The 13,616-nt window shown below is 58.1% G+C and overlaps 1 pseudogene across 1 annotated transcript; it reads left to right on the top strand.

Moving 5' to 3' along the window:
- The first annotated feature begins 414 nt into the window (after positions 1-414).
- LOC307106569 (PDZ and LIM domain protein 7-like) lies at positions 415-12,568 on the top strand (annotated as a pseudogene). The gene is made up of 3 exons: positions 415-1,277; positions 9,472-9,620; positions 12,466-12,568. The product of its transcript is annotated as a PDZ and LIM domain protein 7-like (transcript).
- The last annotated feature ends 1,048 nt before the right edge of the window (positions 12,569-13,616 follow it).

Genomic DNA, 13,616 nt, shown 5'->3' with positions numbered 1-13,616 from the left:
CACAAACCCGGTTAACAAACATTCTTCAAGATGCCTGACCTGTACCCCCCAAAGCATCAAAGTCGTAAGGCCCGGGAAGGACGGGAGCGTCCCAGATGGCGCGGACTGAGGAGACATGACTGGGCAGTGTGGGACCCGGTTGGATCCTGGACAGAGAAAGGGTATCAGTGAGAAACTGGTGAAGCTGAATAAAGACTGTGGCTGAGTTGAGAGCATTAAGCAGTGTTAACTCTTCAGCTTTGATACGCTGGTGACACGAGATGTCAGAACTGGGGGTGCTGGTGACGTGAGACACTGGCACAGAGGTTCCTGGTGAAAAGCTGTGGGAACCTCTCTTCTCTTTGGCTTATCTGATGTAAATCTAAAATCACTTCAGCAGAACTCGGTGGCTGATCCCAAGGCGGCTGCTTGGAGCCTGCCCTCGAGCAGTGCCCCGGCAGGGCAGAACGGGGGCAGGCACCATGGATTCCTTCAAGGTGGTGCTGGAGGGACCAGCCCCTTGGGGCTTTCGGCTGCAAGGGGGCAAGGACTTCAATGTGCCCCTCTCCATCTCGCAGCTCACGCCTGAGGCAAAGCTGCACAGGCTGGGGTAGCTGTTGGCGACTGGGTGCTGAGTATTGAGGGTGAGAATGCTGGACGCCTTACGCACACTGAAGCCCAAAACAAGATCCGAGCCTGTGGGGAGCGCCTCAGCCTGGGTCTCAGCAGGGCCCAACGGCTCAGAGCAAACGTCGGAAGGCCCGGGCCCCTGCCTCGGACCCCCGGGTACACCTTTGCACCCAGCACTTCCTTCAACAAGGCAGCACGGCTCTTCGGGGCACCCCTGCTGGCTGACAGCACCCCACAGCAGAATGGACAGCCGCTCGGACCGCTGGTCCCAGACAACAGCAAGCAGCGGCTGATGGAAGACTGGTGGCCAATCCCGTTCCTTCCGCATCTTTGCCCACTTCACGGGCACCGAGTTCATGCAAGACCCGGATGAGGAGCACCTGAAGAAGTCAAGGGAAAAGCATGTCCTGGAGCTGCAGAGCCCACGCTGCACCCGTCTCCAGGACTGGCACCCCCGGCGCTGGCCGGCCAGCTGTCCTCTCTGCCTCTCTCTCTTCCTCCTGCCCAGGGCTCCCCTGGTGCCTCCTGCTTTTGCCTACCTGGCCCACCTCTTTTCTGCTCCTGTACTGAGCCTCCTGCTGGCCTGGCCTGGCTGCCCGCCCGGCACAGGGTCTGGCTTCATCTGCCACTGCCTTCCCTCCTTGCCCTCTGGTACCACTGTCTACCAGGTCTGTGCTGGGTTGGCATGGAAATAAACACTCAGTCCTCCTTTCAAATAAAAAATAATAAAATCACTTCAAATAGCGAGTTTAAAAAGTATCACAATATAATGGAACACGGATTATAAAATACCAAAATGCTCACAAGAATTTTTTATTTTTTTATTTTTTTTAAATATATTTTATTGATTTTTTACAGAGAGGAAGAGAGAGGGATAGAGAGTTAGAAACATCGATGAGAGAGAAACATCGATCAGCTGCCTCTTGCACACCCCCTACCAGGGATGTGCCCGTAACCCAAGGTACATGCCCTTGACCGGAATCGAACCTGGGACCCTTGAGTCCGCAGGCCGACGCTCTATCCACTGAGCCAAACCGGTTTCGGCGTCACAAGAATTTTTTAATAGCTTAAGTAGTAGGAATTAAATAATACATGTCACACTCTTACAAACTGAAATTTAGGGACTTTAGGAAACTCTGTTTGGCTATACAGACTATTTCAGGCACCTCCTGAACTAGAACACACTGGTGGTGGGTCCTGCTGCGCCTTCCACACCCCGACTTTACAATCTGAACCTGGAGCTGAGACCCAGGGGGGTCCTCCCATTCCAGACCAGGGACGCGGGGGCGGAGCCCTGGAGGAGACGGCACTGGGCTTCTGGGCTTTGGCTTGGTTTGTTGTTCTGATCCGTCAGGAGAGGCCTGTGGGTGCCTGGGCCCCACGCGCAGCCTCCTCTGGCCGACAGACTGACGGGCTCCTCCCAGAATCGCGTATTCAGCGTCACATTTGGAGACCGAGACATTGTGCACGTCGGACTCAGCTGAAGAGGAGAAAACAGGGCTCGTTGCTGAGAAGCTGGGCCAGGAGGCTCCGCAGAATTCCGGGGAGGATTTCACAGAGAGCTGTCCATCCCTGTTTGCGGAGCCAGGCTCCAGGAATCTCACCTACCCAAAACAGCTTTCAGTGTCCAAAAAATTAGAGTTTCCATGACAAAAACCCCCAAAACAATCGGCTCAATCAGTTCACTGGGTGCTTTGAGAATGAAAGGAATTTAAAAACATAAACAGCAGTTCATTAGTGTTTGTGTCTTACCCTCTCTGCTTGCATATAACATTTGTCAGAATAAACACTAAAAGGAAGATTAAATATATTTTTTAACACAGATGTCTGTTTTCAACACTCGCTGTTGGGGACGTTTTGATGAGTTGTGTTCTCTCCAGAATGTTCCCTTGGCATGCCCGGCTTTCTGAATCTCTCTCTCTCTCTCTTTGAAAGAACTTCAACCCACCCTAACCGGTTTGGCTCAGTGGATAGAGCGTAGGCCTGCGGACTCAAGGGCCCCAGGTTCGACTCAGGTCAAGGGCATATACCTTGGTTGCGGGCACATCCCCAGTAGGATTTGTGCAGGAGGCAGCTGATTAATGTTTCTCTCACATCAATGTTTCTAACTCTCCCTCTCCTTTCCTCTCTGTAAAAAATTAATAAAATATTTTTTTAAAAAAATAACTTCAACCCAAAAATTCATTTCTGCCATTAAATGTAAACTGTTCTGCTCCTTTGGACGGAAGCTGCAGTCATTGACTTGACCGAGACCTTAGGTGGGTATTTACAAGTCAGTATGCAGAGGTCCAAGCCAGCGATAAAAGAGATGAACAACAGGTGGCAGCTGTTTGAACAGTCAGATGTCAAGCTGTAAAGGCCTTGGCGCCCACCCGGTGTGACTCAGTGGCTGAGCATCAACCTATGAACCAGGAGGTCATGGCTTCGATTCCCAGTCAGGGCACATGCCCGGGTTGTGGGCTCGATCCCCAGTGTGGGACGTGCAGGAGGCAGCTGATCAATGATTCTCATCATTGATGTTTTTATCTCTCCCTTTCCCTTCCTCTCTGAAATCAATTAAAATACATATATTTAAAAAGACCTTGGTGACAAGCAGGTTACAGCAGCTATGAAAACATTAAGATGAAATGAGCGAAGGGAGACGATGCCGTTGCTCTGTTGCCAGCAGGAACGCGGCACCTCGGGGAGGGAAGGTGGCTTTTTGAGCCAATGACCCTGCCTGGGCCAAGAAGCCTGTCCAGCCTTCAGCACTCGCCTGGGGCCCCTCAGCACGGGAGCCCCGCCTGTGATCTGAGGTCAGACAGATGAGGGACAGAGCTCCTCAGAAGTCCAGGGTCAGGGAAGCCCCCAGGGGGGCCCGTTGACGAGGCGTTCTTCAGTTGCAAGGGTAGTGGCACACAGAACAGGACACGGTGCTTTAACAAATAGTCCTGCATCAAGCAGAGAGGTCCTTTCAGCCAGACACACATGCCAGGTCCAGGACCTCAAGCCAGGGACCCGCTACCTCCCCATCACCCTGTCCCTTTAAATCAAGCAAACCTTATTTTTATGTTACTCTATTTTTAAAAAATCTTCAGGTGGACAGAAGATAATAGTCAATGTCTCAACAATTTATCCCAATTTATTCCTCTCGGGTTAAAGCACAGCCACCCCCCTCTGTGGATGATGCCGCAGGCCCCTCCTTCCCGGCTGGCATCCCCACAGGGACTAATAGAGCAACTGGCACTGTGTACAGAGCCTTAAAAATATCTCCACCCGCTGAGCTGAATTCCACCTGTAGGACTCGATACCAGATAAGTCAATAGCCTGGAATACAAGAAGAGGACTAAGTACAAATTCATTGCAGAGTTATAAATAGGGGCGAGAAATTGGAATCAGTCTAAATACCCAGTCATGTTAGGTGAATACTAAAGCGTGCACACGTCAAATACTGTGCAGGTTTGAGTGTGTAGGAAGAGTTGAGAGTAGCAGGGCAGACATGCTGAGTTTCTGGGAAATAAGATGAAAACGACGTGTCTGTTCTCCTTGGGGGGAGGGGTGGCGAATGGAAGAAGAGAGACCCAGAGCGAAATGAGGAACTCGAACATTTGGTGGTCAAAGTTCGAGATGAGCTGTAGATAAATTCTCCTTATGTTTTTTAGCATATTCTAAAATTCGTATAGTATAGTTCCATTCCCAAAGGCATCATTTTGTTTAGGGATTCCCCACTTCTTAAGTTATTCTTATCACAAGAAAATAATGCATATACCTGTTTAAACAAGTTTGTGCCAATGCGTGTACAATGAAAACTCTCCTGCCCCCTACCTGCCCAGATTCCTGGCCTCCACTCCCCGGAGGTGACTGCCGTCCAAGGTTTTAGAGAGTCGGTCACAGAATTCTCGATGCAAATGTGCCAATATCCACGTGCTATATAGTCCATACCTGCTCCTCATCCAGACTCCTCACCTGTCACCAGGGGAAGGACCCGGAGTCTCGCCTGTAAACCAGGGCTGGGCTCAGGGTAGGCTTGTGGGTGACGGTGGCCAGTGCAGGCCCAGGTCAGGAAGGGCACACCGAGCACACAGCACATAAACAAACGTCCTGCCAGGCTCCCGTGGTGGCCGCGGGGCAGGGGGCGTGGATGCAGACGTTCCCACGTGTCTGTGCAGCTGGCCTGCTCACGAGCTGGGGAAAGCCGCCTCCACGGCCTCTGGTGGCCCCTCGGGCTCTGCGGGCTGTGCCCTCAGCCCCTTTGCGCCCCCTCCCAGAGGGTCCTCAGGGGCTAAAGCTCCGGAGCGGTGCCCTGAGGGGGATGGGGTTCACTCTAAGACGCTGCAGGTCGCCATCCTTTCCCAGAGACGGCCAGAGGAGATGGTGGGACCACACCATAACCCCCCACGGTGGGATGGCCGGTCGGAGGGATGGGTGGAGGGAAGAGGGGACAGGGTGCTCCCAGGGCACACGGCAGCCCAGCCACACTCCAGGAGGTCACCCCTAAGCTCTCTAAAACGCACCAAGGGCCCCGCTGGCGTGGCCCAGTGGTTGAGTAGTGACCTATGAACCAGGAGGTCATGGTTTGATTCCTGGTGAGAGCACATGCCCAGGTTGCCAGCTCAATCCCAGTGTGGGGTGTGCAGGAGGCAGCCGATCGATGATTCTCTCTCAAATGTCCTGCCAGGATGTTTCTCTCTCTCTCTCCCTCTCCTTTCCTCTCTGAAATCAGTAAGAAAATATTTATAAAAACAACAACAAACGTACAAAGGTGCAAAGATACACAGGGAGGCGGTCACCGCCTTGGGGGCCACACACTCTTGCCCTGGGGGGACCCTGCTGTTCCACAGGATCTGAGAGGACACGTGGGCACTGTCATCACACTCACGTCACAGGTTCCCATGGCAGACTGGAGCTAAGAGACCTGCACCTGCCCAGCCGGACACCCCGTATCTGGACACAGCCCCACCCCAGTTCCTGTGAACAGGTGAGAGCCTCCTCCCCACGGGACAGTCAGCCAGTCACACCGGGACCAGACGGGAGGGACGGGGAGGGAGTGGAGGAGGTGATAGCAGAAGCGCAGTCACACGCTGGCTCCTGCCACTGAGGTCACTGCACGGCCACGGAGGGTCGCAGCCCAAGGCCCACGGCAGTGACCCCCGGCCCCTGGAGCGGCATTCCAGTGGGACAAATTCTGGGGCGGGGGAGGGCTGGGGTGGGGTCTGAGAGAGGGACAAGGGATGGCCAAGCAGGACCTCGCCGAGCATGTCGGGAAGACCTGAGCAGGGCCTGGGTCCCTGGAGGAAACCACAGACTTCCTGCTGTAGCAGCACCTCCAGGACAGACCGTCTGTTCATGACAAGCCCCCTCACCCTCCTCTGTCCAAGGCGCTTTTTTTTGAGACTCTTCATTTTTGCTGGTTTCTCTGCATTGTGTCAACAAGAACCAGAGTGCTTCACCCAGGGAGGCTCTGATGGTGACAAGGCGAGGCCAGCGCTCTGTGCAGGGGCAATGTGCACGGGAGACGTCATGATGGAGCTGAGAAGCCGCAGCCTCTGGCACACGGACCACAGGTCCCCAGGAGACAGGGCCACGGAACCCAGGGCCCCGCCTGGGAGCCCCTGAGCACAGCATGGGGAGGGGGGGGAGCCTGGGCCACAGCCTCAGGGGCCACTCCGGCCTCCCCACACCTGAAGGCCAGTTAACGTCCTGGGTGCCCTGTGGGGGGTGGTTAAGGCCGAGGGGGTGTGGGGGTGCTGGTTCTCTGGTTTAAAGGGGAACCAGCTGCTCTTGAGGGGACCTGAGCAGCTTCCTGGTCTCCGACCAGCACCTGCTGGCGGAGGTGGATCCCAGCGCTGTCCTTGCTCAGAACACTGCCCGCCACCCACAGGGCCACACGCTCCCCAAGGCTGCTCCCCGCCGAGCATTCTCCAGCCTCGAGGTGCGGGGAACATGTGTTAGGGACTCTTCTAAACAAAACGTGTCATTTTCGTGGCGTGCTAACTAGTCACAGTATCACCTAGTTCACAAATACATTAGCACGGGATTGCCTGCCCCTCCCAGATGCCGAGGTGCGGGGTCCCATGTCCCCAGGGAAGGCAGCGCCCTGGGCTGTGGGCCAGCCCGCGGGGACCGGCGCCAAGGCCCTCCTCAGCGCGGGGTGTGCGCCTGCAGGTGCGGGAGGAGCTGTGCTGGGCTCTGCGTCCTGTTTGCAGGACCGGTGGGGCTCTGCCCACGTCTGTGCGTCTCCGTCCCCTGAACAAGCCCCGGTGGCCTCCGCCCCTGGTCCAGACCACACTGCCCCACCCCGATGGCGGGATGGGCGGGTGCGCACCCTGTCCCAGGATTCTGTGCCTGCACGTGCGGCTGCGACGACTGTCAGGGCACTGTCTGCACTGAGCACCGGGACCGCGTCCGAGGGGACCAGGAAGACTCCGAGGGAGGGGACTCGAGATGTGCCGTGGGGGGGTGGGTGGCAGGAGGTGGGCACCGGGCAGGCAGAGGACAGGAGCCGGTCAGCATCCCAGCTGCGACCCTGGGAGCCCGGGCAGAGGAGGTGGGGGTCCAGTTTTCAGCTCTGTAGACACTCGGCCTTGGCTGCCTTGTTCGATTTGGGGGGGTTGGGGCAGGAGAAGTCTATTCGGAATGTGACAGACTGGTTTCTTTGGTGCCAGTGGGTGCTCCTGATTCGTACGCGGGAATTGGGAAGCTCGGGGGACATGCAGAGTTAAAGCGTCGACTGAGGGGCCAAAGGTGTTCTCCCCAATTCCCTCTTTAGCTCTGGTTTTCAGGTTCTACAAGTAACACACACTCAGTATAACACTTCCACGAGAGGCTTAAAAAATGAGAGAAAAAAAATGAGAAGACAGCCACTTGCAGGTGTGCTGCCTTCCCAGAAGCATAGCCAATGTGTTCCTCGCAGACCATCCCTTCAGACACCCTCCGCCTGCATGCTAACATCAGGGGTTGGACACACACTGCTTTTTTTAAAAACCTCAGTCTATGAGGCTTCTTGGGATTAGCCATGGAGAGAAGGCGGTCTTGCCTGGCTGGTGTGGCTCAGTGGTTGAGCGTCGACCCAGGAACCAAGAGTTCGAGGTTCGATTCCCATCGGGCACATGCCCGGGCTGTGGGCTCCATCCCCAGAAGGAGGCAGCCGACCGATGATGTTTCTCTCATCACTGATGTTTCTCTCTCTCTCTCCCTCTCTCTCTAAAGCATCAATAAAAACAGATTTTAAAAGAGAGAGAGAGAGAGAGAGAGAGAGAGAGAGAGAGAGAGAGAGAGAGAGAAGGCGCTCTGCCCCTGTCGGCACTCTCGCAGAGAGAGGCACCGCGCTGCCCGCTGGCTCCTGGACCAGGCGCCGAGGGCCGCGTGCCCACCAGTGATGCCGCGGGAGCCAGATGGTCTCCAGGGGCCGCGGCCAGACTGAAGGCAGGTCGTCTTTCCGGCACCGAACTGACGCCAAGACCGGCCACCAAACTCATATAAGAGGAAGTGACCGGAGTCACCTAGGCACACCAGACGGAGACGGCACCCGAGGGCGCCCGCCACCCAGGAGGTGTCCCGGTTTGGGTGAGAAGCGACTGAAACGTAAGCTCCGTCGGAGGGGAATTCCACTTTGTTTATAACTTTCCCACTCAGGGTTGTGATGCGAATGCTCTGGCGGAGAAGCCGCTGGTGCTCACCTTCCACGGCTCACCTGCCTTCGGGTGTCTCCTCGCTGTGCCCTCCCGGCTCTCCGGGTCCCCTTGCCTGTGGGTTCCCACCCGAGGAGCTCTGGGGCTGACGGGCTGAGCCAGGAGCAGCTGGTCTCGGCTCCGTTTCCACTCGGTTTCAATGAACCCATTTCTCGGGGGGGGGGGGGTGTTCCTGCCCAGACCCTTGAGTGGGTCCGAGAGTCCCCTCCTCACCCCCCTCCCAGCCGTGGAGCAAAGCCCACAGTCAGCACCATCTCAGCCCGGTTTCCTTCCTTGAATTCGCTCAGCACAGATGTGTGTGTTCGGCGCCCCCTGGGGAAGGGCAGGTCTGGGAGGGCCTGGGAGGGGGGGAGGGGCCCACACCTGGCCATCGCACCTGCGTCCAGAGCTGACGATCACGATCACGGCCACCGCAACGCCGCCGCCGGCTTGGCATCACACAGCGCATTTCCAAGATGCTCCCGCCCCGCTCAGCACGGCCCGAGCCGGTGCCAAACTTCCCCGTGCCTCCCCAAACGGGGCGACTGCCCCCCGCTGGGAAACTGCCACCTGTGCTCCCACTGCACAGCAGACAGGTGGTGAAGGCAGCCCTGTCTGCCCCCTGAGCCCTGAAGGTCGGAGTTCACGCCCAGGGCAGGGCTCAGGCAGCTGCAGACAGCAGGCACCTCCTTCACTCAGAGAACCCCAGGCCTCATGCTCTGGACGGATGGTGACCCTGGGTCCCGCCCGCCCCCCGCCCCCACCATCACCTCTTCCAAGAGCACAGGGTGGGTCCACAGAGGCCTGGGGCCAGGCCAGGCAGGTGCACACGGGGCAGGTGGTGGGAGAGGGGGACCCAGCCTGCCCACGGGCTCCCACTGCCGCATTAACGGACACGTTCTCTGCAGAGCAGCTGTCAGAGCAGGTCCTTCGGTACAGACGGTCTTGCAGGTCCTGGGTTTGTGTTCTGAGACCACTGATGCCCTCATCGCAGGTCATTTCAGTGCAAAGGAACAGGTGGGAGGTGATCGTCAGTCAGCCTCGCTTTACCATATTCTATCAAACATACAACTGGAGGCTAGCATGCCAGGCGCAGGCCGACGTTTGGGGCTGAGCCGCATCCTTATTGTTCGCCTGCTGGCTCTCCTGGCTCCCCTGTGCTCTCAGAACACAGCACAAAACTGCCGAGTCTTGTAAATTTCCCCTCTTCCAGAAAATGAGTAAAAGCTACACTTCGAAGCACCCAAGACGGGTGGTCTCCGACGCAGAGGAGCTGAAGGTGTTCTGGGAGAAGAAAATCCAGCGTCACGCACGGCAGCTGCAGAGAGAGGACGAGCGGATCCGTAGGAGCGCCCTGGACAGGTAGGTGGAGGGCGGCGCTGGGTGGTCTACAGGAGAGCAGACCCCGTGGGCTCAGGCTCAGAGCTCAGGCACTCAGCCTCCTGCCTGCCCCCCCACCCCCTAGTAACAGCATTGCACTCCCAGATCTCATGTCATACATTACCTCAGCTTCTAATCACAATACTGAGGAAGTGGGAGAAACACCCCAGGGTGCCATCCTCCATCCCTCTATTCCCCACACTCCATCATCCATCCCTCCATCCCACATTCCATCACCCCATCCCTCCATCCCACACTCCATCACACCATCCCTCCATCCCCCACACTCCATCCCCCCATCTCTCCATACCCCACACTCCATCCCCCCATCCCTCCATCCCCCACACTCCATCCCCCATCTCTCCATCCCCCACACTCCATCCCCCCATCCCTCCATCCCACACTCCATCACACCATCCCTCCATCCCCCACACTCCATCCCCCCATCTCTCCATACCCCACACTCCATCACCCCATCCCTCCATACCCCACACTCCATCACCCCATCTCTCCATCCCACACTCCATCCCCCCATCCCTCCATCCCACACTCCATCACCCCATCCCTCCATCCCACACTCCATCCCCCCATCCCTCCATCCCACACTCCATCACACCATCCCTCCATCCCCCACACTCCATCCCCCCATCTCTCCATACCCCACACTCCATCCCCCCATCCCTCCATCCCCCACACTCCATCCCCCATCTCTCCATCCCCCACACTCCATCCCACACTCCATCACACCATCCCTCCATCCCCCACACTCCATCCCCCATCTCTCCATACCCCACACTCCATCCCCCCATCCCTCCATCCCCCACACTCCATCCCCCCATCTCTCCATACCCCACACTCCATCACCCCATCCCTCCATACCCCACACTCCATCACCCCATCTCTCCATCCCACACTCCATCCCCCCATCCCTCCATCCCACACTCCATCACCCCATCCCTCCATCCCACACTCCATCCCTCCATCCCTCCATCCCACACTCCATCACACCATCCCTCCATCCCCCACACTCCATCATCCCATCCCTCCATCCCACACTCCATCCCTCCATCCCTCCATCCCACTCTCCATCCCTCCATCCCTCCATCCCACTCTCCATCCCCCATCCCTCCATCCCACACTCCACACCCCATCCCTTATACTCTCACACTCCTGAGCATGTGTGGAACTTGTTATGGAGGCGTGTCCTGCTTTATCTGATATTCTTACAATTGCTCCCACTGAGTGTGTTCATTCTACTCCTTCCCACACATTTGCAGGACTGCAGGTCCAAAGCAATCTCTTTCTTTCTGCAGCCAGGTCCCGCGACCTTGTTGCTGAGGGGCCTTACAAGCAGAGCCAGGGTATCTGATCTCAGGGACAGCTAAGAGGGCAGATTAGCACATAATTCACACCTAGACCGGCCTCCAATGGCCAGGATACCGAAGTGGCCACAGCCTCTTCCTCAAATAGCACCAGCAGCGGCTGCCCTGGGAGCAGGCTGGGAAGGAGGATCCTGGTGGTGCCGGGACAGAGCTGGGCTGACCTTCCAGCTGCCAGAGGTCTGGTTGCTGCACTGGCCCACCCCCCCGCCTGTGGTCCCCTGGCTGTGGGGTGGGCTCTGCCACTCGGGACATCTGCCCTGGATAGGCATAGGAAGGGGGCCGTGGTGCCCTCCCCTCCACATGGCGTGGCCCCCACTCCAGCTCTCAGGGGTCCTCCCCCTGACGCTCCTCCCAGCTGCGGCTCCTCCTGGGTCTCAGGGCCTGGTCCCCGCCTCTTCTGCCATCAGGCCCTGGAGCCTTTGGGTCTTCTGCCCAGGGGTGCCGGCCCGGAGTGGGCTCTGGGTCCAACAGTGAGGGCGCATCAGCACCAGCTGGTCTGTCACCAAGGTCCTGGGCTAACAGGGATGGGACTGTGGGCGGGACGTCTGTGCCTCTTTGGAAAGATGCGGCTAGTTATCAGGACCACAGACCGCAGCCAGGACACGCCTGCCCCTGGACCACAGCAGCCCCTGAGTCGTCCTCACAGGCACCCAGCGGCTGCCAGGGCCTGGTGCAGGGGCAGGAGCGTGACAGCCGTGTGTGGGGCCGTCACTTGTGGGCCCGTCACACGTGGGCACTGCTATCCTGGTCTAACCACCTGCTGCTCGGAGGTGCCTTCCTCGCTCAGGCCCTTGGGTGCCGGGACAAGTGTCTGGGTGCATGCCTTCACCCCAGAGGTCGGCCGGAGCCAAGCACCCATCTCTCCACCACTAAAGCCAAACCACACACTCCCTCCGGCCAAAGGCACCAGGTGGTCATTGTCTGTGGGCCGACATCCAGGGCTGGGGAGCCTGGTCCCTGGACCCGGACGTCCCGGCAGCCGGGTCACCTGTGCTTTGTGCTGTGGTGACCAGACCACACTGTGCTGCCTCCCGAGGTGGTCGGGCTGGGCAGACAGGTGGGTGCAGTGTGAGGGTGCTGGGGGCGAGGGGGGGCAGGCCCACCCTCATCCGCATGAACCGGGCCTCACCAAGCAGAGCGTTCAGGATGTGGCTCAGTCTCTCTGGGACTCGGAAGTTTCCAGAAGCTACTTCCTGGGGCAAAGTGCTTTCCCTCTGGGTCTAGGGTCTGAGACAGACCCTCCGTGACAGGCGTGGCCCTGACCCTGAAGTGGCCGCCCGCCCGAGGTTGCAGGGCTCTCTGCGACCTCCCCAGGTCACAGCGGCCGGCTGGGTGGGACGCAGCCCAGGGAGGGGCAGCTGTGCTCACGCAGGGGCTGTGCCCACGGAGGAGCCTGGCTGTCGGGCTCCTGGGAAGGTGACTCACAGTGGAATTCCGCGTCCCAGGCTCCGTGGGGAATGGGCTCGGAAGCTGGAGCTGAGGCACAGGGCGCTGCAGGCGCCCCTGGAGGCCGCCCCGCGGTCCTCCGGAGACAAGACGGCAGCCTGAGGCCTGCGTGGAGCGGAGACACGCCGCCAGCCACGTGAGTTCCCCCGGGAAGGGACACCCCGTGCGGGGCCGTGTGTGAGCAGCACCCACAGAGCCACTGCGCCCACAACCAACCTTCCCGCGTGCTCTCCCGCTGCTCCGCTCCGGCCGCCATGGAACGCCATTGGTTTTGCTTTTCCAGCTCATAGTAGGTGCCCAATAAAACCTACAGGAACAAGTGTTTGTGAAAACCGCCTCCCTGTCTTTAAAATGCACACATCTTAAAAGCTGACCAACATGTTTTCAACTTGCAAAAGCCATAGAAAGAACCTCAGCTGCCCCACAAGGCTTTTCGACTCCTAGCTGCAAATTTTATTTCCCCTTCGGTCAAAACCTGTCCATAAATCCCAGCCCCGCGGGCATGCCCGATGTGAGGTCACAGGAAGCTCTGTGCTTTTCCAGAATACCCCGTGTGCACAGTTGGAAAAGCTCAGGTTTGCAGAGCACGCGTTCCCTGAGGCCATGAGGCGTTAGGTCAGGACTTGGTCCCAGCTGGAGCCCCACCTGTGGTGGTGACTGCCCTGGACGGGCAGGAGGCAGAGCGTCCAACAGAGGCCAGGCGGCCACAGGACCTGGCCCCCACATCTCCCGGCAGGGACCCAGGCTCCAGCACGACCACCCTCACGTGTTCACCCAAACTCCACAGCCCGAGTTCTCGCTGGCACAGACCCAGCTGTGGTCACTGGGTCCGCTCTAAAGACGGGGAAACTGCTGGTTTGGGGCTGGAGTCCAGCTTGTGGCTCCCTCTGGCCTCATGTCGTCTCTCCAGGTTTAGCTGCTTGTTGGTTTGGGTTCTGTTTTGTGTTGACCTTCCATCAAGTTGCCAAAGGGCTTTGCCTGCCCTGTGGACTCTCCAGGGAGTTACTCTGAGAGCAGCCACCAGGGACCTTCTGTGCCCAACAGATTCCTCGGAGGACATTTCCAGAGCTGACCTCACAGCGGGAAGTCCAGAAAGAACAAGTGGCCCTGGCCGGTGGCTCAGTGGTTAGAGCACCAGCCCGCAGACCGA

The sequence above is a fragment of the Cnephaeus nilssonii genome (assembly GCF_951640355.1).
Source record: "Cnephaeus nilssonii genome assembly, chromosome: 10".
Taxonomy (NCBI): domain Eukaryota; kingdom Metazoa; phylum Chordata; class Mammalia; order Chiroptera; family Vespertilionidae; genus Cnephaeus; species Cnephaeus nilssonii.
The sequence above is the reverse complement of the archived record's forward strand: the minus strand, read 5'-3'. Positions and strand labels throughout refer to the sequence as shown.